The sequence below is a fragment of the Narcine bancroftii genome, chromosome 7 (assembly GCF_036971445.1).
Source record: "Narcine bancroftii isolate sNarBan1 chromosome 7, sNarBan1.hap1, whole genome shotgun sequence".
Lineage (NCBI taxonomy): Eukaryota > Metazoa > Chordata > Chondrichthyes > Torpediniformes > Narcinidae > Narcine > Narcine bancroftii.
Window position 1 is genome coordinate 164,929,077 of NC_091475.1, and position 26,259 is coordinate 164,955,335.

Below are 26,259 nucleotides of genomic sequence, written 5' to 3' on the forward strand. Positions count from 1 at the left end.
CTAGTTGGTCCAGATCCCTCTTCAAGCTTTGAAAATCTTCATCGCTGTCCACTTTCCTGTCTCTGTGCATTCAGAAAACTTGCTGAACTAATTTACCACATTATCATCCAGGACTGATAAAGACAACAAACAATAATGCTCCCAACACAAATCCCTAAGGCACAACACTAGTTGCAGGCCTCCAGTCTGAGAAGCAATCATCGACTACCAGTCTTTGTTTTTTCTCCCACACAATTTCGAATCCACTTGACAACCTCTCCATGGATACCTAGTGTCTGAACCTTCTGAACTAACCTCCCATGTGGGACCTTGTTAAAGGCCCATGTTGTCAACATCCACAGCCTTTCCTTTATCTACCTTCTTGGTAGCTGTCACATTTGTGGCCCGAAATGTGAAGTTAATAAAACATTAAACACATTAAACTTTTTAGTGTCTTTTTATTCTCCGGTTTCCTTTGTTCTCCTGCTTGTGTTCTTATCTCTCTCATACCACGTGACTTCCGGTACATCTCATACATATTCATTATCATGACATCCCTCCTTTAATCAGAAATAAACTTTACCTTCACTTACCAATATCCCTCGGAAACATACAAACATCGTAACTAATGGTAATACTATAACTCAACTACATAAAATTTACTTCCTACTTGTGATTTGACATCCGTGACAAGTTTTAACAAATTTCTCTGCGTCTTTATCACAACTTGGCCACCATACCTTGGTCCTGAGGTTTTGCTTGGTACCAACAATACCTAGGTGTCCTTCATGCGCCAAGGATACGATCTTCGGTCTCAATCTTTGCGGTATCACCAATCTGCGACCTCTTAATACACACTGTCCGATGCAACAAAGTTCGTCTCTAATGTGAATGTAAGCCTTGTGAGTACACTTGTCCCATTGTCCACTCTGTATGCATTCTCTTACTTCCATGAGTTCTGGATCACGTTCGGATTCTCTCTCGACTTCCTTCGTAGTCACAGCTTTCGGTGTCGCCTGAATAGCTACGAAGCGTACAAAGCTCTCTGTTTCAGTTCCCAATTCTGACTTGGATTGTGGACATCCATCCTTCACCAATCTGGACAGCGGATCAGCAATGTTTGCTTTCCCTGCAATGTGGATTACTTTATATTTGTAGGGTTGTAGTCTGAGTACCCATCTCTCTATTCTGGCACATGGTTTGGATCTAGGTGCATAGATCACCTCTAATGGCTTATGATCTGTGATGAGTTCAAATTCAATGCCGTATAAATATGCATGGAACCTCTCACAGGCCCATACAAGTCCGAGTGCTTCTTTCTCTGTCTGAGAGTATCTTCTTTCCACATTTGATAACGATCTGCTGGCATAGGCAATGATTCTTGGTCCTCCATCATTCATCTGGACCAACACAGCTCCTAAACCAACCGGGCTGGCATCCGCTATGACTTTGGTTGATGCCGCCGGATCGTAATATCCAAGAGTTTTTGCATCTGTCAGGCTTTGCTTCAGCGCTGTGAACGCTTTCTTCTGCTCAGATCCAAAATGAAATGGTACACCTTTCCTGGTTAGTTTCCTTAGTGGTTCTTCCACTGTAGCGAAATTAGGAATGAACTTTGCACAAAAATTGACCAATCCCAGGAAACTCCTCACCTCTGTTGCGTTCTGAGGTGCACGTGCCTCTGCAATAGCTTTCACCTTGGCCTCTGCAGGGTTTGGTCCTTTCCGTGTAAGTCTGTGTCCCATGAAGTCCATTTCTGACACACCAAACTGGCACTTGTTTCCATTCACGGTAAGGCCTGCTTCCTGTAGTCTAGATAGTACACGCCTCAACCGTTTGTCATGCTCTTCCTTCATTGGTTCATGGACTATGATGTCGTCAGAAATGTTGGCAACTCCAGGAATGCCTTGAATCACTCGATGGATTTCATACTGGTAGATCTCCGAAGCTGCATTAATTCCAAATGATAGTCTCTTGTAACGATACAATCCACAGTGAGTCACAAATGTAGTTACATCTCGGGAACCTGGATCCAGCTCTAATTGATAATAGCGCCATTTCAGATCAATTTTTGAGAATATCTTGCTGGTAGTTAGTTCTTGAAGTATTTCCTCTACCATTGGTATAGGGTGTCGTTCTCTAATTATAGCTTCATTGGCCATTCTCATGTCAACACATAGTCTTATGTCACCCTTTGGTTTGGGCACAATCACTACTGGGCTGACCCATTGTGTCGAATGTTCCACCGGTTCTATAATGTCTTGTTCGATCAATTCTTTAATTTTGGCTTCGACTTTCCCACGAAGTCCAAACGGAGTTCGGCGCATTGGTTGTGCCTTGGGTTTGACCGTTTCGTCTACCGCTAGCTTTAATTGTCGACCTTTCAGCTTTCCTACTCCTTGGAAGACTGCGGGGAATTCTTGCTTCATATCCTCGTATGACTGAATTGAATTGACACAAGCTCCAATATGAAGTATTGCCAGGTCTTGCGCTGTGCTTCTACTCAGCAATGGTTCTCCCCTCTCTTCTATGACCATAAACTCTGCTTCGGTGTACTTATCTCCAGCTTCAACAGTTGCAGGAAAACATCCAATGGTCTGCAATGGCTTGGTTGCTGTGTATGGATATAGTTTCTTGGAACACTTCTTTGAGGTACAGATGATCTTTTTCCTTTTCAACTTCTCCCATAAATGTCGATCAATCACATTACTGTCACTGCCTGAGTCTACAATGACCTGAACTGTCACTTCACCAATGATCACTGGGACCTTCTCCTGATGTACTTCATTCAACGTAAATTGGTAACAACTCTGTTCCTCCTGGGTATCATCATCGTCACCGTCTATCTGGCGAATGGTATCTTTCTTTCCAGGATACTTTCCTTTCCCCCAGGCTTTGCCTTTGGAAGTTGTACTCTTCCTCTTCTGGTCTGCATTGGACTTGCTTTTGCATTTCTTTGCAAAGTGGTCCTTACCTCCACACTTTCTGCAAACTTTGCCTTTGGCCGGGCAATATGGGTCTTTTCCAAAGTGACCTCGGTTTCCACATCGATAACACTCCATGTCCTGTGTCAACGTATATCTTGGCTGATTATGGCGATGTGAGAGCCTCTTAATTTGCTGGCTTGAGTTGTCTTTCAGGGTCATGGTGTGAAATTGCCCTTCAACAGCCTCTAATGCAGCAGCAATGGTTAAAGCATCGGTGAGTTCCAACTCACTCCCTCTTTCCAGTAGACGTCTTCTAAGTTTATCTGATCTGCAGTGCTGTACGACTTGATCCAGTAATTGGTTGTCCAAATCAGCTGGCATGTAATTGCATCCAAGAGCTAGCTGGCGTAGTCTCGTCACGTACTGAGCAATTGTCTGGCCATCTTCTTGTCTCGTTCTCCGAAACAAATGGCGTTGAAATGTAGCATTCAGTGTCACTACATAGTGTGCATTTAATGCATCTACCGCTTTCCGGTACTCATCCTTTCTTCCAGTATTCAAAAGTGTCTTAAATGTTTCCCGAACTGAGGGTCCTGCAGTGAAAAGAAGTAACGCCCTTCTCTGCGCTTTTTGTTCAACTGTACCGGTATCTAGAAATAGGCCACGACTGTCGACGTAGGATTCAAATTCTTCCAGCCATACCTTCCACTTCACACTTACAGTGCTTGCATCACCCGTTGGGTCAAAATGAGCAATTCCACTATGTGTTAGAAAGTCACCGTCTGCACCAGCCATGAGGAAATATTCCAGCCCCAAAAGTACTGAGTCACAGAGAAAATTCTTATCACCTTGAAGTTGTCTGTAAACCTCTGTAATTTTGTTTAGTCTTTCATCAAGCTTCTTTCATCCTCGTCGCCAATGTCACATTTGTGGCCCGAAATGTGAAGTTAATAAAACATTAAACACAAGTTTATCAGGTAAACTTCTTAGTGTCTTTTTATTCTCCGGTTTCCTTTGTTCTCCTGCTTGTGTTCTTATCTCTCTCATACCACGTGACTTCCGGTACATCTCATACATATTCATTATCATGACAGTAGCCTCCTCAAAAAACTCTACAAGATTCATTTAACATGACCTACCATGCAGAAAGCCATGCTAACTGTCCTTAATCAGCCCATGGCTGTCCAAATACCTATATATCCTATCTCTCAGAACCCTTTCCAACAATTTACCTACCACTGACATCAGGCTCACTGGCCTAAAATTACCTGGTTTATTTTTTGAGCCCTTTTTGAACAACAGGACAACATGAGCTACTCTCAAATCCTCTGGCACATCACCCATGGCTAAGGACATTTTGAATATATCTGCCAGGGCCCCTGCAATTTCTACATTAGTCTCCCTCAGGTCCGAGGGAATATCATATCCAGCCCGGGGGATTTATCTACCTTTATTTGCTGTAAGACAAGAAATACCTCCTCCTTAATCTCCATATGTTCCATGACACTTCCATTTATTTCCCTTCCTTCCTTATACACTATTCCAGTTTCCTGAGTAAATACTGATGCAAAAATACTCGAGGCTCCACACATATTCCACTCTGATCCTCTAGGGGACCAATTTTGTCTCTTACTATCCTTTCACTCTTAATATACTTGTAGAAACCCTTCAGGTTTACCTTCATATTATCTGCCAAAGCAACATTGTTTTTGCCTTCCTGATTTCCTCCTCGAGTATTTTCCTGCACTCTCTGTACTCTTCAAGTACCCTATTAGCTCCTTGTTTTCTATAGTTGCTACACACCTCTCTCTTCTTCTTAACCAGATCACCAATATCCCTTGAAAACCAAAGTTCCCTATGCCTGTTTACTTTGCCATTAATCCTAACAGGAATATGCAAACTCTACGCTTTCAAAATTTCACCTTTGAAGGCCTTCTACTTACTTAGCACACCCTTGCCAGAAAACAACATATCCTAATCCACTCTCCATAGATCCTCTCAATTCAACAAAATTTGCCTTCCTCCAATTTAGAATCCAAACATGAGGACCAGACTTGTTCTTTTCCATAATTAACTTGAAACTAATGACATTACGGTCATTGGACACAAAATGTTCACCTATATATACATCTGTCATCTGACCTGTCTTATTTCTTAATAGGAGACCAAGTATTGCATCCTCTCTCATTGGTACCTCTAAATATTGATTGAGAAAATTTTCCTGAACACATTTCACAAACTCCAAACCCTTTCACAGTATGGGAGTCCCAGTCAATATTTGGCAAGTTAAAATCTCATACTATCAAAGCTTTCTGCTACTTTCATCAGCCTGCAATCTCTCTACAGATATGCTTCTCCAATTCCCTCTCACTATTGGGTGGTCTATCAGTGTGGTCACACCTTTCTCATTCCTCAATTCCACCCATATGAGACAAGCACTCCTGGCTGTCCTGACTTCACACAGCTGAGATATTTTACCTGACTAGCAATGCCAATTCTCCCCCTTACATCCCTCTCCCTCTATCACGTCTGACGCAATGGAACTCTGGAACATAAAAATGGCAGTCTTGCCCCTCCTGTAATCAAGTCTCACTAATAGCAATAATGTCATAATCCCACATGTCAATCCATGCCATAAACTCGTCAGCCTTTCCAACAATATTGTATTGAAATAAATACACCTGAGAAAATTTCTATCACGTACAAACCTTTTATTTCTGTCTATACATGCAGTCCTCGCATGACCTTTATCCCCCTCCTTCTCACTAACTGCTCTAACATTCTGGTACCCTCCCCCTGAAAATCTAGTTTAAACCCATTGGAACAAGACTAACAAACCTACCCACAACGATATTAATCCCTTTCCAGTTCAGATGCAATCGCGTCAGTACAGATCCCACCTTCCCTGGAAGTGATCTAAAACCCTGAAGCTCTCCCTACTATCCATGTCCCCAGTCACATGTTAAGCTACCTTATTCTCCTATTTCTAACCTCTCCAGCTCATTAAAGAAGTTTGCCACTCTCTACTTAAAAGTATAATTTAGTACAAGGTTTCTATGTCATTCACAGGTTTTTATTGTACAATTAACATCAGTCTTCTCTTCATGGCATATATGATCTCACCAGCCTTGTCTGGGCACCTTCCAAACTATACCTACCATACAGGAACTGAGGGGGGTGGGGGGGGAAATCAATATGTACAATCCAAAAATTAAACCAATCATATTTAGTGAATAGGTTTAAGATTAAATTAATTCAGATCATATTGCTTAAACCTTTATCTTCCCATCTACATCATCTTCTGAAAACTAAATCTAAACAACAGCGTAACTTCAGATGATCCTGTCTTTTTCACTGGAATAATAGTTTCAAGAATTGTTTCATCCAATGCACTGAAATTTTATAAAGTCACAGATAGTATCAGTCAATTCTAATATTTTAACCACGTGATAATCACTATTTTCTGTATTCAATATTTAAACCTCTGGAGAGGATAGACTGAAGCTAGGGTGCTCATTTGAGATTGATATCCTGTTCTTTGGATCACTTCCAGGGACTTATTGTGATGGATTGTTGGTCAAGGCATGTCATCTGCTTTACTTTGCCTGCTTATTGTATTCAGTCTTCTGCTGTTTTTCATTTGGAATTCTTCAATAAAAATTGTTTTAAAAGCCACTCAAAAACTAACATATAATCATGTTTTGAAAATATTGCCAACCATCCACTTTACATCACAAGAAATTCCACTTACCTTCCTTTTTCTAATTTTTTATTTTCTAAGCGAATGTTTACAAAATGGGATTGATAATTAATGATGTCATCACAGATTTGCTATGACAATTATTGGAACTTGTCATATAATATCGTATTACCAATCACAAAGAGATCCATGGATGTTATCATTTCCATTTTAAAACAAACTAAACTTATGTTAAGAATGAAATACTTTGTTTTAAATACAGAACTCTAAGTGTACTTTACCCAGAAAATGTTATTCTTCATATTTAGAGGACTACTTTAAAAATAGAGTTTGTTCAAGTTGCAGTAGATAGCATCTCTATATGCATTTTTTTACTGCTTGAAAGACAGTTCCTGTCTATATGTGCTCATGGATTTGAAAATATGAAAGTCGTTAGTACTATTGAACATAATGAGCTAATGCAATATATCAAGTAATGTTGTTTATAAAAATGACAGATACAAATAGATCATATTAGCCTTAACAGAATTTGATACAACTTTATATTAAATGATTTGCTGTTTCATGTTGAAATCTTGTTAGCTAAGGAAGTTTGTGAAAGCAACTCAGGAAATAGATGCATATATAAAGACTCTTACACATAATGTTTATTAAACAAACCTCTAAGGATGTTTTCTCTGGGATCACTCTCAAGCTTTTGCAAAAAAAATTTGTTTCATGATTGAGGCCCCATTTTTTTTTTGCCTTTGAAACAATGAGCAGCTGCAGCTCAGAGCTTGTTCTGTGTAACTTTGTAATGATTTCCTTCCTTCAGTTGCTACAAGACTCCCAGTTATTCCCAAAACAGAGAAAAACTTTTTAATCCAAGCAAACGTAAGAGCAAGTGCTGTTGGTTTCAGGGTGGAAACTCAATACACCAAATGCATTATACTTGGACCTCAAATTAGAGCCATCTGGACTACAAAAGTTCCGCAGGCATTTTAAGGGAAAACAGGAGAACACAGATAGATTTATGGCCCTAGGCTTCTGGTATGCACCTGCAGAATGAGATGAGTGTACGAAAGCAAACTGATCATACGATGATATTTTGTACAAATCCACACCACACTTAAATTCTTTCACAAATTTGTAATGAAGAGCATATTTGATTTCTATGTTTATTATCTTTACTCCCTATTTAAAACCAAATATCAGGTTGTTGAAAGTAGTTTATTGAGAATTAAAGACTCTCCAGGATGACTAAGATGGAATCTTCAACTTGATTCCATGTTTAAATGAAGATGTGGTAAAGGTGTTGTCACATTGTGAACTGCTACATTGAGAGTTGTAAAGAAGCTCAATGCTACTTGAATTACTTGTCAGGACAAAATGATGAGGCCTCCGTGAATTTTGATGATGCTTTCTCTCAGTGGTGACTAGCGAATGCCCAACGGCCTTCAGTAATTTTGAGTGTTGAAGGCATTCTCAACTTTTACTGTTCATATGCTGATGGAAGATTGAATGAGCTTTTCTGGAGAAAATTTAATCTCCACCATATTATCAATTATTCTTCCAAGTTATAAAATAAGAAAGTGCTGTATTTACTGCACGTTATTTGATATAATTGAAGTCAATAAAAGGAAAAAAGCCCGTCTTGATTATGATCCCTTATATCAGGATGTTAACTGGAAGCGTGTCAAAGCAAAATGGTTATTGAAGAAGTTAAAGACTGAAGGGTAAAAATAACCTTCTGAATGTCCACCATCAGGACCTCCAGCACTGCAACAAAGAAACTGCCTCAATCCGAGACCTAATTGCTACATGTCAACCAGCACATTCCCCTGCAATCCTATTCTATTTAGCTACTTAAATATTGTTTCATGAATTATGAAAGCCTTAGATGGTTATCAGCGGCTTTTTCTACGTTGTTTTTAAATGGTTTGGATTATGGAATACATGGCTTTGTGGCTAACTTTGAAGATTATTACAAGATAGATGTTGATGAGGATACTGAAAGGCTGCAGCGAGACTTGGATAGATTAGGAGAATGGGCAAAGTGGTGGCAGATGAAATACAATGTTGGTAACTATGTGGTCATGCACTTTGATGGAAGAAATAGATGGGCAGACTATTATTTAGATGGGGAGAAAATTCCAGTGAAAAGGGATTTGGGAGTCCTCATATAGCATGCCCTAAATCATAGATTCTCAAGATGGGGTGTGGGAATACTTTGATGTGGCGTGGGTCTTAAGGATATTTTAGTGGGGCGTAGGAATATTTTGGGAAATAATTAAAAAGTTGGTTTGAAAAAATTAACTCGTTATGTTGGTGTGAAAGATGCGACTTGGCAATACTGTCAGTACAACACAATTGTGGTAATTTCCAAGTAAAATTACTTTGTTTATTTAATTTTCATAACGTGTTTTTGCTCTTCCGATGTTTCTCTGTTGTTTCTCTTATTTTTACTGTTGTTATCCTTGGTTAACATTATAATTATATTTTTTATGACTGGTCTTATTATCGTCCGTTCAAAATTATCTCATTGGTGACGAGGATTCCAAATGATTTCAACAATCACGTCTCCGTCCATAGCCCTTCACTTTTTCAGTTCAGTAGTGAGTGAGACCTGTATCTTGGTGAATCATTAGAAACAACAACCACTGCAGTTGACATCTACACCAAACTCAAAATATGAATGAAAATGGAATGCCAGAAGGAAATATCGTACCTTGTGCTGCAGATGGTGCACCTGCTGTGATGCGTAAAAAACCAGCATGTTTAAAATTAATGAAGGATGAAAATCCAAACATGTTGGTTGTGCATTGTGTTATCCACCAAGAAAACTTAGTCGCCAAGAAAGTTTCCCCCGTTCTATGCTAGATACTGCATTCTGTGATCGCGTATCAATGCCATCAAAGCTAATGCCAAACGTAAACTTCTGTTTAAGCAGTTTTGTGTCGATAAAAATGCAGAACATGTGAGATTATTGCTTCACATGGAAGTAAGGTGGTTGTCAAAGGAAAACTGCTTCAAAAGGTTTATGGAACTGTTTGATCTCAGCGAGGTTTTGAAGGACAAACCTGAAATGAAGCTCTTGCTTCATGGCAAAGCTTATACGAGTTACTTGACAGATATTTTTGAGAAACTAAGTACATTGAACAAGCAACTCTGAGTAGCAAATATGACACTCGATGATGCAAAAACAAATATATTTGTTTCTAGAATTATGCCAAAGGAACATTTCTGCAAGACATTTCAGTCAATTCTATGGATGAATAATTACAAACATCATTGTTGACCATTTGAGAATGTTGGTTACCAAATTTAATGATAGATTTTGTGATTTAAACGCAATGGATTGTACTTCTTGGTTAACTCAGCCATTGCTGATGGACTTATCTGAAGTTCCAGTGCAATACCAAGCGGAGTTATCTGAGTTGCAATATGATGAATCTGTGAAAACTCTGTTCAATGCGAAAGGAACCATGTTGTGGCTGTCTAACGAGATTGAAAAGATAGACCCAAACTCGACAACTTTAGCAAGGGTAATTGATATATTTTCTATCATCTTATTTAGTAGAATGTGGCTTTAGTACTGTTAGTGATTTGATGTAAGCTAAGAGAACTGGAAATTACAAAACATGGAGATTTAAGGTTGTGTGACAGATTATATTGTATATTATATTTTATATTGTGGCAGGTTTTTTAGTGCACTCAGTTTTTTAGTGTAGATCACATACAAACACTTCAAAACAGATCTCATTTAAAATTCTGGAGCTCTGCTCAAGCCAGACAGTTCAGGATCCGGGTGTCTTTGCAAAAACTTTGAGGAATGCCTGTAAGGACTTCACAAGTAGGTGTTAATTGGACATGCTGTGGAGTAATAGATTATTGTTTTGGAAAGCAATAGATGAACGAACTTGGAAGATTAGGTCTGGAGCCACCGCAGTCTGTCTGAGTGCAGTTGGCTGTTCTAAGAGGGTCATGTGGTTTTCTCTGAGTGTGTGTGTGAGAGAGAGAGAGAGAGAGAGAGAGAGAGAGAGAGGAGAGAGAGAGAATTCAGTTCTACAGTTCAGCAGCAGCCGCTGGAACTGGAACAGGACAAGCTGGCAAACTTGTGGAAAACCCTATTTTGAAGACAGGTTGTGAGTTCTTAGTTCAGCCTGGTCAAAGCCCTTGTGGTCCATACAAGAGGAGAGGACTGGCTGCCTAATGTTTCACTTGAAATAAGGGAAACAGAAAGGAACTCTGTGTTGACCTGAAAGAAAGAGGTTATCGCCTGGAAAACTTTGATGGGGCAAGTTTCTTCGGCAAGACACTGAAGTGGCTGATTAAAAGGAATCAGTTGTGAGTGTCCAGCGAACAGCAAATCTCTGTCTGAAAACCAACAAGAACCTTCCTGAGTGGTAACCAATTACTTTTCAAGCACCAAAGTCCAGTGAAATTCATAAACGTTAAATTCTATGCACAATACAAGAATTCCCTGATACCGGTGAACTTGGAGGAGTGAGAAATGAGATTGCACTGTGAATCAAATAAATTTTCTGAACTTACACACACATTACATATATGTCTGTTTAGAATTAGAAAGGGGTTAAGTTAAGTTAATAGTAATAAGTTAAAGTTTGATTCTGTTTTCATGTTTAAAGATAATTAAAAGCAACTTTTGTTTAAGTAACAATTTGTCTTGATGAATTTCTATTGCTGTTGGGTTTTGGGGTCCTCTGGGCTCATAACAGTTGAAACTAACAAAATTAGTGCCTCGAATGAAAAAAAATCTGCAGCCAGAATCAGGGGCAAGGTTGCCACCAAAGTGACGACAAGTGTTGAATGTGTCTTTGACATGATTGACATATTGAAGTAGTAGTTGAATATGAAATATGTGTTCCAGAGTATTTCTAACCTTAATTGCATTGAAATGCACTTGCAGTTAATGACTTAATTAAAACTTCTTTTGAATATATAACTTGTTCCTGCTAATGATGGGACATACATTTTTTTTTAATTTAAAGTGGGGCCGAGGGCAAAAAAGGTTGAGAACCACTGCCCTAAAGGTCAACCACCAAATTGAGTTGATGGTGAAGAAAGCAAATGCAATGTTGACATTCATTTCTAGAGGGATAGCATACAAGATCAGGGATGTAATATTGAAATTCTATAAAGCACTGATGAGACATTCAATTGGAGTACCGTGTACAGTTTTTGGTGTTGTATTTGAGAAAACTAAATTACCCATTCAGAGCCAGCTCTTCAACGCTTGACATCCTGTTTTGCGGAAATTGCCAAAATGTTTGGACTGGAAGTTAGCCTGAAGAAAACTGAGGTCCTCCATCAGCCAGCTCCCCACCATGACTACCAGCCCCCCCACATCTCCATCAGGCACACAAAACTCAAAAAGGTCAACCAGTTTACCTATCTCGGCTGCACCATTTCATCAGATGCAAGGATCAACAACGAGATAGACAACAGACTCGCCAAGGCAAATAGCGCCTTTGGAAGTCTACACAAAAGAGTCTGGAAAAACCACCAACTGAAAAACCTCACAAAGATTAGCGTATACAGAGCCGTTGTCATACCCACACTCCTGTTCGGCTCCGAATCATGGGTCCTCTACCGGCATCACCTACGGCTCCTAGAACGCTTCCTCCAGCGTTGTCTCTGCTCCATCCTCAACATTCATTGGAGCGACTTCATCTCCAACATCGAAGTACTCGAGATGGCAGAGGCCGACAGCATCGAATCCACCCTGCTGAAGATCCAACTGCGCTGGGTAGGTCACGTCTCCAGAATGGAGGACCATCGCCTTCCCAAGATCGTGTTATATGGTGAGCTCTCCACTGGCCACCGAGACAGAGCTGCACCAAAGAAGAGGTACAAGGACTGCCTAAAGAAATCCCTTGGTGCCTGCCACATTGACCACCGCCAGTGGGCTGATATCGCCTCAAACCGTGCATCTTGGCGCCTCACAGTTCGGCGGGCAGCAACCTCCTTTGAAGAAGACTGCAGAGCCCACCTCACTGACAAAAGACAAAGGTGGAAAAACCCAACACCCAACCCCAACCAATTTTCCCTTGCAACCGCTGCAACCGTGTCTGCCTGTCCCGCATCGGACTTGTCAGCCACAAACGAGCCTGCAGCTGACATGGACATTACCCCTCCATAAATCTTCGTCCGTGAAGTCAAGGTAAAGAAAAAGAAAATTTGAGAAAAGACATGCTGGCATTGGGGAGGGTTTAGAGATGTTTTACTAATAATACCAGGAGTGAAAGGGTTGGTATATGAGGAATGATTATTGACTCTTGGACTGTACTCATTAGGTGTACAGAAGGATGAGGTGGATCTCAGAGGCATTTCAAATGCTAAAAGGCCTGGACAGAGTAGATGTGGCAAGGAGGTTTCACATGGTAGGGAGTCGAGGACAAGAGGGTGCAATTTCAGATAAAATGTCAATTTAACTGAGAGATGTGTAAAAATTTCTTTAGTCAGAGGGTCATGAGTCTGTGGAATTTGTCATCACAGGCAGCTATAGAAGTGAAGTCATTTGGTGAATTTAAGGCAGAAATTGACAGGTATTTGATTAGTCAAGGCATCAAGGGTTACGGGCAGAAAGCCAGGGAGTGGCTGAGTGGTTGGATGGATCAACTCATGATTAGAATGGCAGAGCAGACTCAATAAGCCAATGGACCGACTTCTATTTTTATATCTTGAGATGAGTATGCAAGAAACTTAGATACACTTGGGATCTGGAAAAGCTGATTACAAAAGCACTTGGGTGTTTAAAATTGATGACAAGCTCATTTCAGAAGGTCTGTTAACAGACAAAAATGTTCATATTCAGTCCCCCATTATATTCCCTCTACACCCACGACTGTACAGCCAACCACAGTTCCAATTCTATCTTCAATTTTTCCAACGACACATAGCAATGAGAGAAAGCGACTGAAAGACTGGTGGCCTGATCCCAAGGTAACAATCTCCCTCTCAATGTCAATAAGACAGAGGAGATGATCATTGACTTCAGCAGAGGGGACAGAGACCATATTCCTGTCCACATCAATGGTGCTGAAATGGAAAGAGTAGATAGCTTCAGTTTCTTTGGAATAAATATCTCCAATTATCTGACCTGGGACAAGCACAATGACATGACGGCAAGAAAGTGAATTAACACCTCTATTTCCTTGTAAGTGTAAAATAGTTCAGCATTTCCCATTGTCTGTCAACAAATTCTTCAGATGCTGGGTGGGACCTCTTCTGCTCAGTTTCGGAAGAAGTAGAGAATGCAGCTCAGAGCATCATGCAAACTTCCCTCCCCTCTATGAACACCATCTATATCTCCCACTGCCAAGGAAAGGCAGCTAACATACTGAAGGACTCATCACTCATATATTGCATAATTTTCCCCTGCACTTACAGTAAATGGATAATTAGCATTTGTGTTATGTTCTATAGTAGATTGTTAAGTATTATGATGCAGATACTTTTCTCATTAATGAATAATAGGGAAAACAACCAACAACAAAACTAGTAAATCTTCATCCATTTTCCATTATTACTAATGTCACAGAAGAAGCAAACCATTTTATAACCACCAGAATTTAAGCAAATTTTTAACACACCTGAAATTACAAACTGATAAAATTCTAATTCTAACCAACTTTTGAGTGGATTAATAATTTTAAATATTAACATACAGAAGTGAGAGCCAGCACTCATGTATAACTTGCAAAAGACACAGATGGGAGAAAAAAAATAGCTCCATGTAAATGTTGTATTCCAGTATCAAATCAACATGCACAATGTACAGTGCCTTCCGTGGAAACCATTCTAACACAGGGAAAATGTTTCCTCCACCCATGTTGGTTTATGAATATCTGAGCAATTCTTCCTTCTTTAAATGTGTAAGTCAAAATTCCTCTTCTGTTAGAGAACCTGCTGCTAGTTGACCTGCAAATAGAACAATGCTGGACACAATTTTTTTTCCTGTGGATAAAAGCAAACAACACTTTCTATTTAAGGTCACCTCATTATGTGAGGTTAAGAGAGAGTATCTAATTGCACCAATCTGGGAAATGCAGTAAGGCTTGAAGAACATTCAAGCCATCAGAATTACAAACAAATTGGCTAATAAAGCAACGGTTATATAATTACTAACTTGAAATTTACCTTGGGCCTCCAAGCCATGAACATGGTCCAGATCATTACCTTCCCAGTCTCAATCTTCATGAGGATGGCTTGCTTAAGGCCTGCAATCTTTACATTTGATCCTGTAAAGTAGATCTTTAATCTTTGAAGGTTCAGACCTAAGTCCAGTTGCAACTCACTTTCACCCTTTGAGAGGCCAATTTGCATTTTCTCATTGTTTAACAGGCTTTCTGTATAATGATGCATCCTGTGAGATTAAAAATCCAGAAACTCTGAGAACAGACTGCCTCAATCTTCTCTGATGATACCCCTGCAAGCTGCAATAGGTATTGCTTCACTTTCTAAGGGGCATAAACATGCCCTGCAGCCAAGTACATTAAGGTCTCATCAATCCTTACTTTTGTTTCAGTTATAATTCTAAGAGCTGCAGCAGTAGTCTACCAAACCAGCAACGGAATGAGAACAAAATATCTTGCAAATATAGATATATTTACAAATATAATGGAAAATTATTAGCCAAGGCTGAGTAGTCTGAATATTTAACTAATTTGACAGTCAATACACGACACAATATATCTCAATAGTACATCTTAACTGAAAGAAAATCTGGGGGTGCAGTTCCATAGCAGCTTAAAAGTAGCCACGCCATGCCAGTATGTAGGGTGGTACGCGTTCCTTGTTTTGAGTTTGAAGGATGCAAAGCATTTAGGAAGAGGAGGTGGATTTATTTGAGGAGAATGTGAGAAACTCCATTTTATTTTTCTGATAAAGTCATCACTTCAAATTAGGACTGAAATAATGCCATAAAATAACTTGAGGATCTTCATATTCACCAAAAGAAAATACATAATTGAAAAGTACAACAGTACTTTGAAATGCAGAAATTCCTTTGGATCTCAACATTTTTTATTTCTATAAACCAATTTATATAAAACACTAAGATTTATTTATCTTTGAAGGATGCAATTGCATGGTATTCTGTAATAGCAATATACATGACAGCAACTATGTACAAAGCCAGATCCAAGGCTCCAGATCAATTATATCTCCAGATCAATTTTCTCTCCAGATCAATTATATCAGGAAAATGGTGAAATGTTTCAAATAGTTAAATTCATACTTCATCTTACTGGATTATTATAATTTGAACATCTTGAAACATTCCGTTCAAACAATATACATCTCATTACTAACATGAGGATTACAGAAACTTTGATGTAAATTGAGATCCAGACATTATATTATAAACCCAGAAGTCCAAATCATATATTAAATACTTCAGTAATTAGCATCATGTAATACAATTATTTCACCAAAATTCTCTTAGTCATATTTTATACCCCAGAGATAAATTCTGTCCAGCTTTGGACTTGTCAGTTTTAGATAGATAGAAAATCCTTAAAGGCAGTACAAGATATTTACCATAATATAATGCAGGTATTCAGTGATGTAGAGACTGGAAAAGCAGCAGTGTCTTCAAGCAAATTTAAGGAGATACTTAATAGAGCAGTGAAATCATTGGGATATTTGATAGAATAAAAGGAAATTGCACCTATGGGTAGAATAGCCACTAGTTGGAGGACATATATTTAAGATTATTGAAAATAACCACAGACAAAATCTGGACAATTATCGTATGCAGCAAATAGTTATCCTGTGGTAACCCATTTGCTTTGTGGTCAGGTAAACCGGCTCTGAGTGTAACGCGCATGCCATCAGAGCAGCTGCACCAAAGATAGCATCGCATGTCCTTCTCTTCCATTAGGAGCAAGGAGCCCACATACTCACAGGCCGCACTCTTACGTAGCCTTGACGTGACTTCCAGCACAAGGAGGTGGGAGTTTCAAGTGCCTTAAGAATGCTGTGCGCGAGACAAAATAAACTCACAAGTTCTGGACGAACCACTGACTACCGATCTCATCTTTCGCTCTGCTAGCACAGATGGTACGATTCTAAAGAATGCAGGAAATAGCTTCAGTAAGAAGTTTAAAAAAATAAAGTTGACAAATATTTGAAGGGTAATGGGAAACGCCAATGGATGGGACCAGAGTAATAATAACTCCAATAATCTGATGTCCAACATATCATACATCCTGATGGCCTGGCATTCAGCTCTCTCATTAGACTAGAATATGAGCCAGGGTCCAGTGTTCAAGTGGGATGTGGAGCCAGAGCCAGGGGTATATTTAACATTTTTCTAAATGTCAGAGAAATATTCAAAAATCATTAAAAATCAACCAATTAAAGACACAGAAATATTCAAGCTTTTGATTATTCTTGTTACACGAGGGATATTGGTTAATTCACCATCAATGAAACATTCTGCTCTTTCATTGGTGCGGCAGCTTCTTAAAACCCAATTACATTTTTTTTTGTTGGATCCTGTCATCATGTGAGCCTTGTTGGTGAAGATTTTGTTATTTGTCCAGTAGCCCATTCATAACAGGAATCTACAAAGAGTAAAATCAGATACACCATTGGTTATCAGCAAAAACAGATGATTCACTGCTCTCAGCAATTACTGGTCTAATATTGCTCAATTCACCTTTCATTTTTGGCAAGATTCAATATCAGCATTTGCATTGTAATTGAATAAATCTTTTTTTCAATGCTTAATTTTTTTTTAATTTAAAATTTAAATTTAGACATAAAGCATGGTAACAGGTCCTTCTGCCCCATAAGCACGTGGATCCCAAACATACCAATTAACCTCAAGCCCCTTGCATTTGGAATGGTGGGAGGAAACCCATGGAAACACAGGGAGAACATACAAACTCCTTACAGACAGCGCCACATTCAAATCCAGGTCACTGGCTCTGTTGCACTAACCACGATGCCCTATGAACAGGTTCTAAGAACTTGTCTTGGCCTTCTGATCCCAGATGGTCTTCTGTCACCTCTCGATTCAATGTTAATTTTTCAATTAATGTGGTTTGAGCTCTAAATTAAGCTTCCAAACTTACTTTGCCATCTCTCTTCAAAGATCTAAAATTTTTACCTATTTGATTTTTGCCCCCCTTCTAATGACTTCCTTTTTGGAAGCCATTTCTTTCACTTGCAATGGAAATCATCTCTCACATAAGGAGTGTGGTGTAAATGTTCTGAAATGTTGAGTTTTTTATGCATGCATGACATAAAACTACTGCAAAATATTAGCAGACTATGATTCATATCATCGGAAAATATACTTGCGATTTCAGCTACAGGGATTCATCACAGTTTGTTCTCATCATTTTAGGAACATTATGAGTAATATCTCCACACTTTAGTGAGAATATTTCTTGATAGCAGCTATTTTGCTGCGATATTAAATAGGCTACGCAGGAGCTAATGCCTGGGCAACAAATTCAGTAATTTTTAAAACAATATTTTATTTCTATTTATCCTAATAAAACACTAAAATATGAATGTCCAGGTCCCAAATATCCTCTCATCTATGATGCTACAGAAACTGGATGTCTGGCCAATGGTAAGCAATTTCACAGAAAAATAGAAATATTAAAGAAAGGAGGGGATGCAGGCCTCCTGCACCATTTGATCATAAGTAGCCTATTTCTACATTGCTTTTTTTTTTTTTTTGATTTTCCAAAGACTCAAATTCAATAAAAATACTATTCTCTTTCCACATGATTTACAGAGTCCTTATTTTCCACCCCTTACACACTCCCCTCTCTAACACTTAAATTATATAAAGAGCAAAATATAAAAATACAAACACCACCTAAACACCGACAAAGACAATTATCCTCCTCGAAGCTGGAGGACCTCAGATATTAAATAAAAATAGGTAGGGGGATAAAAAACACACATTGTCTGTGCCACATTCCCCATTTCATACTCTTAATGCTTTACCTGCTGCAATGGTATTCTCTTATTCAGGGAGGGAGAGTGGAGTGTGAATTATATCTGTGCACCTATGTTGCCACACATCAACAAATGTGCCATATATCTTCTGTAAATTGTAGGTGATTTCCATATTGCATCGTCCAATATTTAGCTGGGAGTCAGATTTCCACGTAACCACTATACACTTTCTGGCTATTGACAAATTCAAGCTGGTGTTTGGACAGCCTAAACTGTACTTCCTCAATGTCCCCTAGAAAGTACAACTCTGGATCCTGTGGAAAATCCACCTTTGTAATTTTTTTCAGTGTCCCCCAGGTCTGCCCAGAAGGATCTCAGCCTTGTACACAGCCAGGTGGAGTGGACAAAGGTTCCAACCTCCAAACTGACCTTAAGCCTTTTCCTGCATTTCTCTAAACCCTTTCGTATTAAGAAACAATATTCTGTTTTCTTGGATATATTTAATGATTTGATTCTACTGCTTTTTTTTGTGGTAGAGAATTCAACAGGTTCACCAATTTCTCTTGTTCTCTGTTCTAAATTGCCTACCCTGTATACTGAGAAAGTGATCCCTGGTTCTGGACCACAGACATCAGAAATATCTTCCCTGCTCTGATCCTTTAGCTTCCACACATACTGCTTGATCTCTGAGTTCCTACAACAGTTAGTATTTTGCTCCATATTGCAGCATCTGCATTCTTGTGTCTCAATGCATCCAGTTTATTCTGTCCTATTAGAATTTTATGTTTCTATGAGATTTCCACTCATTCACCCAAGGTTCTATTTATTATAAGCTTAATTGACCAACCCTCTCCTCATATATCTGTTCTTCCATTCCAAGAATCAGTCAATTAAAACTTTGTTAAATTCCCTCTATGACAAGAATACCCTTTCTTGGCCAAGAAAACCAAAATTGCACACAAAGTTCCAGATGGTGTCTCATTGAGCTCCCAGAAGGTCATCCTTCCTTCTATAAACAAATCATCTTGCAACATAGACCAACAACCCATCTGTCTTCATAATTGCTCACTGCACCTGACCACTTGGTTTCAATGACTGATCCCAATCTATCATCATCTTGATAATAATTTGTCTGATTTTTATAATCAAGGTTGATAACCTCATTTATTTATTTCAGACTGGGAAATCACTTCATTGTGAATCTGCAGGGGTCATCTACTGCATCCACTGCTCCCATCTCTATGTTGTAGAGACTGGAAGATCACTTTGTTGAACACCATGGCTCTGCAATAGTGGGGATCTCCCAGTGGCCATCCATTTCAATGCCCCGCTCCATTCCCTTCCCAACATGCTTGTCCATGGTCTCATGCACTACCAGTTGAGACCACTCACAAATTGGAAGAACAACACTTCATATTGCATCTGGGCACCCTCCAACCAGATTGCATCAACATCAATTTTTCTGGTTTCCATTAGCTTCTCCCACCTCTGTTATAAGAAGATTGTGGAGGAACACATGGTCTTCTGTCTGGAACATTGTGGATCTCCCTGTCTGAAACCCATTTGAAAGTTACATCACCTGCAAATCAAGGTTGGGCTCCAGCCACCCATTAGTGCACACCTCACCTTTGGCTCATTTAAATGATTCAACGTCATCATAGGCCAGACATCCAGCTCAGAACGGCATAAACATGGATGCATATCACATTTCATTCTCTCTGCTCCTTGGTCCTGACTACGAATTCTGCTCTAGGCCAGGTCGCTTAACTGTGGACATCACTGGAAAAGTCATTGGTAGGGTGTGCATTACACTTAGAGCAGGACCATAGTATTGTTTGGAAGTACTTAGCATTGAGCCATCTGAGCCGCCCCATCCTCCTGTTGTTACAGGGGGCTGGGAGTGTACATTTAAGTCCCTGTCTTGTTAGAGTGTGTTAGTAATCATACATTACTTAACACTGAGCTGCATCCTGAGGTACAGGGATCGGCAGTGTCTGCTGAAGTCCCTATCTCTGAGTGTGTACACATGCAGGAGAGTGTGGTAGGGTAAGCAGCCACTGGTATCAAGGACCCTTGTGTCCAATGTGTCTGCTTACACTGCTATAGTTTTTGTCTCGTTCCATGTAGAGATGGGCAACACTGGTATTGGAGTCCAACATGGGTTCAACATGAATGTCTATATAGCTATTAAGTAGTAGAGTAATTAAGTATCATTTGACATCTTCCCCTGTCTGTTTTCCATGTGTTCAATAAAGTTACCTTTGATTGTAAAACTTGTGTCCAGACTCTTCACTGTGAACCCACTGAACCTTATACTTTCCCCAACAAAATTGGCGCTGTGGACAGGATTCAAGGAACTCCAACTGGACACACATATAATGACTAACAATGTTTGAATTTATACAAGTATGTGAGTAGATCTCCTGTCATGTGTGTGTGTGTGTGTGTGTTATGGAATGCTTCCTTGTGAACAGGACTGGCAAAAAAGGCTCCACAGCTGGTAAGGGAGCCTCAGGACACGAGAGTAGGATGAAAGGCATGGAGGCAGCTTCCATACTGATTAAAATGCAGCAGCTGCAAACAGCTTGGTGGTTTGGCTGGCAGATTGACCCAGTCAAAGTCTGAGCCATTGTCCAGCAGGGGGAAGGGGTCGACATGGTTGGGGGATAGGTACATGTGGATGTATGGTGATGACCATGATTTTAAGCCCAATGATATACATCCTCCCCAATGTGTGCCTGAGCCTCTGCAAGCCCAATCAGTGGCCACAAATTCTCAGGCTGGCTACGAGGGACTCCATCGACCCTCCAAATGGGGGTGGGGATTTGATTTGTTTTTTTCCCCTTTTTTGTTTTTTAAATATATATTCATATAAAATTTTCTTTATGGAATGTATTTTGTATTACTATTAATGATTCTTCAAATAAAGTTTAAAAAAAACAGTAATAACCATGGCTGATGCTTTTTTTCTGGAAATCCACAAAGAAGTTGGATTCAATTCTCCATTATTATTTCTCAACACCATTAAGTGTACCTGTGGTAATTTGCTTCCCCAATGTTTTCAAGCAATTGGTTTTCAAAAATGGAAAACAGCCATGACAACTGAAGTTTTCACTCAACTTAGCAAAGAAAAAAATGGAGTCTAACTGTAATAATCCTTCATCTGCTTCGATGAGATTACTCTCAATCTGGCAAATATGGAACTTTTTGATATTTTGATCATGTTAACCATTTAAATCACAAGGCAAACTGGTCTTATTTATTCAACCCTTACAAGAGGCAGCCTCTATCCTCAAGGACCCCCACTACCCAGGCCATGCCCTCTTCACTCTGCTACCATCGGGAAAAAGACACAAGAGCCCGGAGATGAGCACTCAGTGGGACAAGGGCCCGGAGACGAGCACTCAGTGGCACAAGGGCAGCTTCTTCCCCTCTGCCAATAAGATTCCTGAATGAAAAATGAATCACAGACACTACCTTAAATTTTTAAAAGTGCAAGAAAGAGAAAAAGTATTTTGTAAGATGGTTTCTATAAATGTTTGCACAGAGTTGCCGCTGCAAATCAATTAATTTTGTGACATGTTCACGACAATAAATTCTAGGCAGAAATGGTGTAGAACTTTATCTCTAAAGTTTGCAACACCATGACTGGACAGCTTATGTTCTCGTTCTCATCAACTGCTATCCACACAATTTCTGACTGATATTTAGATTTCAGGGTGTGGGGTATGGTGGACCTAACCCATGCCCTACCATTTTGTAGATTGGAGCATCAACATGCAACACCATAACAATGTTTAGATCTAAAGTAGGGGATTTGAGAAAAGTTAACATGAAAGACAGCAGGGAAGCACCATATGGAAAGATCCATAAATGACACATTTTTCTTAAACCCGAGCTCATTCCTTAACATTTTCCAGTTAGTTTGCTGAGGATTTGAATGAAAACAATCAATGAAATTCTGCTGCTGCCTGTCTTTAATGAAATCCTTATGCTCAACAAGATTTACATTTAAATGTACTGAATGGCAACAAAAAATTACAACAAAGAGCATTGCCGATTATAACTTTCCAACTGTTATAAAGCAGTAATTTCATTAAATAGATGCTTCATACAAATAAAGTTCAGAAACTTTGGATGGTATGGACATGAATTGAGAAATATGACTCAATACAACTTGGCTACAAACAAATATTTAAGAACTGGGGAGATACAAATGGGAACCAGGGATAGCCATTCATCCCTGCAAGTCTGCTCTGCCATTCAATAAGATCATGGCTGAACCTGAGCCTCGCTTTCTTTTGTTTTTGCCAGATCATCGAATTCCTTTTGAGACTCAGATTTTTGATTTTGTCTCGAATATACACAGCCATCTTCAGGAACTGAAATTTGGACCATTTAAAACTCCACATATAAAGAAATTCCTTCCCATCTTTATTTTGAGGTGATGGCCCCTAGAATGAACATTCCAGCAAGATGAACCAAACTCTTAGCTAATCAATCATAACATTGCATATCCTAATGAATTCACATCACCCATCTATTCTTCAGAGAGTATAGGCCAAGCTTCTTTGATCACTCTTTATAATGTCCTTATTACAGGAATTAATATTAAAGCAAGCATAAACTTCATCAGGTATAGGAACCCAAACTACACACAGTGCTCCCAGCATCCTCACCAAAGCCTTGGACAATCTCAACAAGACTACCTTTTCACTCCAAAATTCCTTGCAGAAAGAAGTCAATGTAGCATGTCCTCCAAATGCTTTAATTGCCTACTTGTATGTTTGCCAATGAATCAGCACACCCACATCTCTCGGTACACCAGTATATGCCATTAGAATATGCTATTGCATATTGCAATCTGTTTTTATTACACATTATATCCTTCCAAGCTCCAAATGAATTCACAAAAAAAGCACATACAACTTTATCCATTATCAGGTACTCTCAATTAGCCCTGCCACTGGATTTCAGAATTTTTCTTTGAGTTGAATCATGCTGGATCCACCCTACCCAGATTTTCCCCCACCTCTTAAACCTGATTTTACTCCAATCATACTTGCATCTTACAGTCTTGTAGTTCTGATTGAGGTCTGACTGCATTTTTTAACCATGCTTTTTCATAAGTTGTGCACGTGTGTGCATTATTCCCACTACGATTTTCCCACACTCTTCTATTAATTGTGTGTGTGTTAATAAAAGAAGCATTTGATGGCAAATATATGGAGTTTGTGTCCAAACTCATCTCTCAGACTTGACACTTTCTCAACACAATAATGACCAGTGCAGGGACCGACAACATTACTCACCATTATCACCCCAATTTCAACCTGGAATACAAAACCGGTGGAATATTTTTGAGCTTCTTTTGGGGAAAAACAAATGGGTTTAACATGCCATCATATATGGTATGTTATAAGTGACATTAGATGCAGACACCAACACTGTCGAGCTGTTGTTTTATCTTGTATTCGTATGTGACTTCTTAAGACAACATATGGATGAAGGAAAAGGTTATTTACTTTAAAATTGATATGAACAGCACCATGAGGCTGCATGTCTCCATAATAGCTCCAGCATACTGCGTGTCCCCTGCTCTGTGCCAGCCCCTGGTGGCAGCCAAGTATAATCAAACAATAAGGCATTGCTAGTTGCCTTGCAACCACAATCACTATTATTACATTGTAGCTGACTGCTACAAAGAAACACACACACTCATAGTGTGGGAGGTTAAGCTCTAGATTTATTGAGGCTGAAAGGGATCCTTTAATACAGATGAAGTTCCCACTGTTCATTTGTTTGGCTGACATCAGCCACATGGATAACAATAGCAGGCGGGATCATTCTTGCATGAAAATACCCTTCTTCTCCTGCCTGTTATTGATCTGTTAGGTGGCAGCTTGGCCAGCACCATTTTAGGGCTGCTGGTCTTGTCTTGCTCCAGTTTTCAACCTCGGCTGTTTGCTGTGTTAAGGGACAAGTTACAGTGTGTTCTGCTGGTGTTTACTGCCACGTGCACCACGCGATGTGCCAGCTCAATCTCCACCGTAGTAGGCTGCCACAACATCTCCCTTTCTTAAACAAAAGTACCTTACTTTTAACTAACATGTTTTCTTTCTATAACTCTGCAATTTTAACTTTAATTCCAAGAACTCACATTTTGATTATTATCAACATTGTTAACATTTTTAAAACTTGTTTTGTGTGTTCACTAATACTTGAAGAGCGAATAAGATAGCACTACTTCATTCTATAACAGGAATCTTTAAATTTGCTCAATGAGTCTCTTAGGAGGATTCACGTGTCTTTACAATCTCCTAATTGATTGTCCTTGAATCCGAGTTGTTCTTTGAACTTCCTCACTTTCTCCCCCTCTTTTGTTTTTGGGAGGTTCTCCTAAATGGGTAGGTTTGATCTTAGCCTACGTCCCGTAAGGAGTTATACTGGTGACATACCACACTTGAACAGTTTTGTGCAGTATACTAGAATGTTCTAGTGGAAGTCTGTTCCACTGTCTTTTGCCTTGTTCATCAGTCTTTTCACTGACTGTATTGATTTTTCCACTAGATCATTGGACAGTGGAAAATGAAGACTTGACATGGTGTCTACTAAGTCCCACTCTTTGGCAAACTGTCGAAACTTTAAATTGCCAAACTGGGATCCATTGTCTGTGAAGATTTTGCTTGGCAAGCCATGTCTGAAGAATATGGCTTTCATACCTGTTATTACAGCATCTGCAGTGGTGGTGTTCAGTTTACACACCTCTGAATACAGGGAGTAATAGTCTGTGACTACAAGATAGTCCTTCCCTTAACATTCGAATAGCTCAGCGCCTACCTTCTGGTAAGGTCTGTATGGTGCTGGGTGAGGCTTTAGTGGTTCTGCAGGATTGCTTGCTTGATATTTCTGGTATATTGTACAGTTTGACACTTCATTTGTTATATCTTTGTTGATTCTTGGCCAGTACATCACCTCTCATGCTCTTTTCTTACACTTTTCAATTCCGAGATGTCCTCCATGGATCCTTTTTAGCATCTCTTTTCTCAGACTCTTTGGGATAAGGATTTTGCTTCCTTTGTAGATGATGTCTTCAACCATTGATAGTTCTGCCCTGCAGTTCCAGTACACTAAAACATCAGGTGAGCAGTCCTGCTTCATGTTGGACCATCCATCCAAGATGTTTTTTCTCAATTGTCTCATTGTTTCACCTTTGTTTGTCTCTGACTTTATGAGCTCCATTTTTGCATCTGATATGGGCAGTGCACTTGTGATCATGTCCACAAAGGCATTCACAACTTCATCCATTTAGATGTTTGCGGGTTCTCCCGTGTCAACAGCTCTAGACAACGTGTCTACTGTGTACATTGCCTTATCTGGAGTGTACGCTACATTCAGTATATAGCATTGAAGCCCAAACATCATTCTTTGTATTCTAAGTGGACATTCATTTAATGGCTTTTAGAACAATGCAATCAAGGGCTGATTATTTGTCCTGACACAAACTGATTAAATCTTTCACAGGCATATGTGATGCTGAGCAGCTCCTTTTCAATTTGAGCATATCACGTCTCTGCATCTGTCATTGAGCGTGATGCATACTGGGTTGCCAGTCATCATATTTTTGCAGAAAAACTGCACCGACCCCACTATGTGATGCGTCTGATGATATCTCGATGGGTCTCGCTGGGTCATAAAATCTCAGAACTGGTTCCTCTGTGAGCAGTT

The 26,259-nt window shown here is 39.5% G+C and overlaps 1 long non-coding RNA gene across 2 annotated transcripts in view; it reads right to left on the reverse strand.

Annotated features, from left to right (window-relative positions):
- The window catches only part of LOC138740091 (uncharacterized), a 106,140-nt gene extending 81,998 nt beyond the window's left edge, over positions 1-24,142 (reverse strand). For both annotated transcript variants that reach the window (XR_011342664.1, XR_011342665.1), the window contains exons 1-2: positions 24,057-24,142; positions 16,615-17,177 (exon numbers count right to left, since the gene is read on the reverse strand). This is a non-coding gene — a long non-coding RNA (uncharacterized lncRNA). The remainder of the gene's footprint in view (positions 1-16,614; positions 17,178-24,056) is intronic.
- Between the last annotated feature and the right edge of the window lie 2,117 nt (positions 24,143-26,259).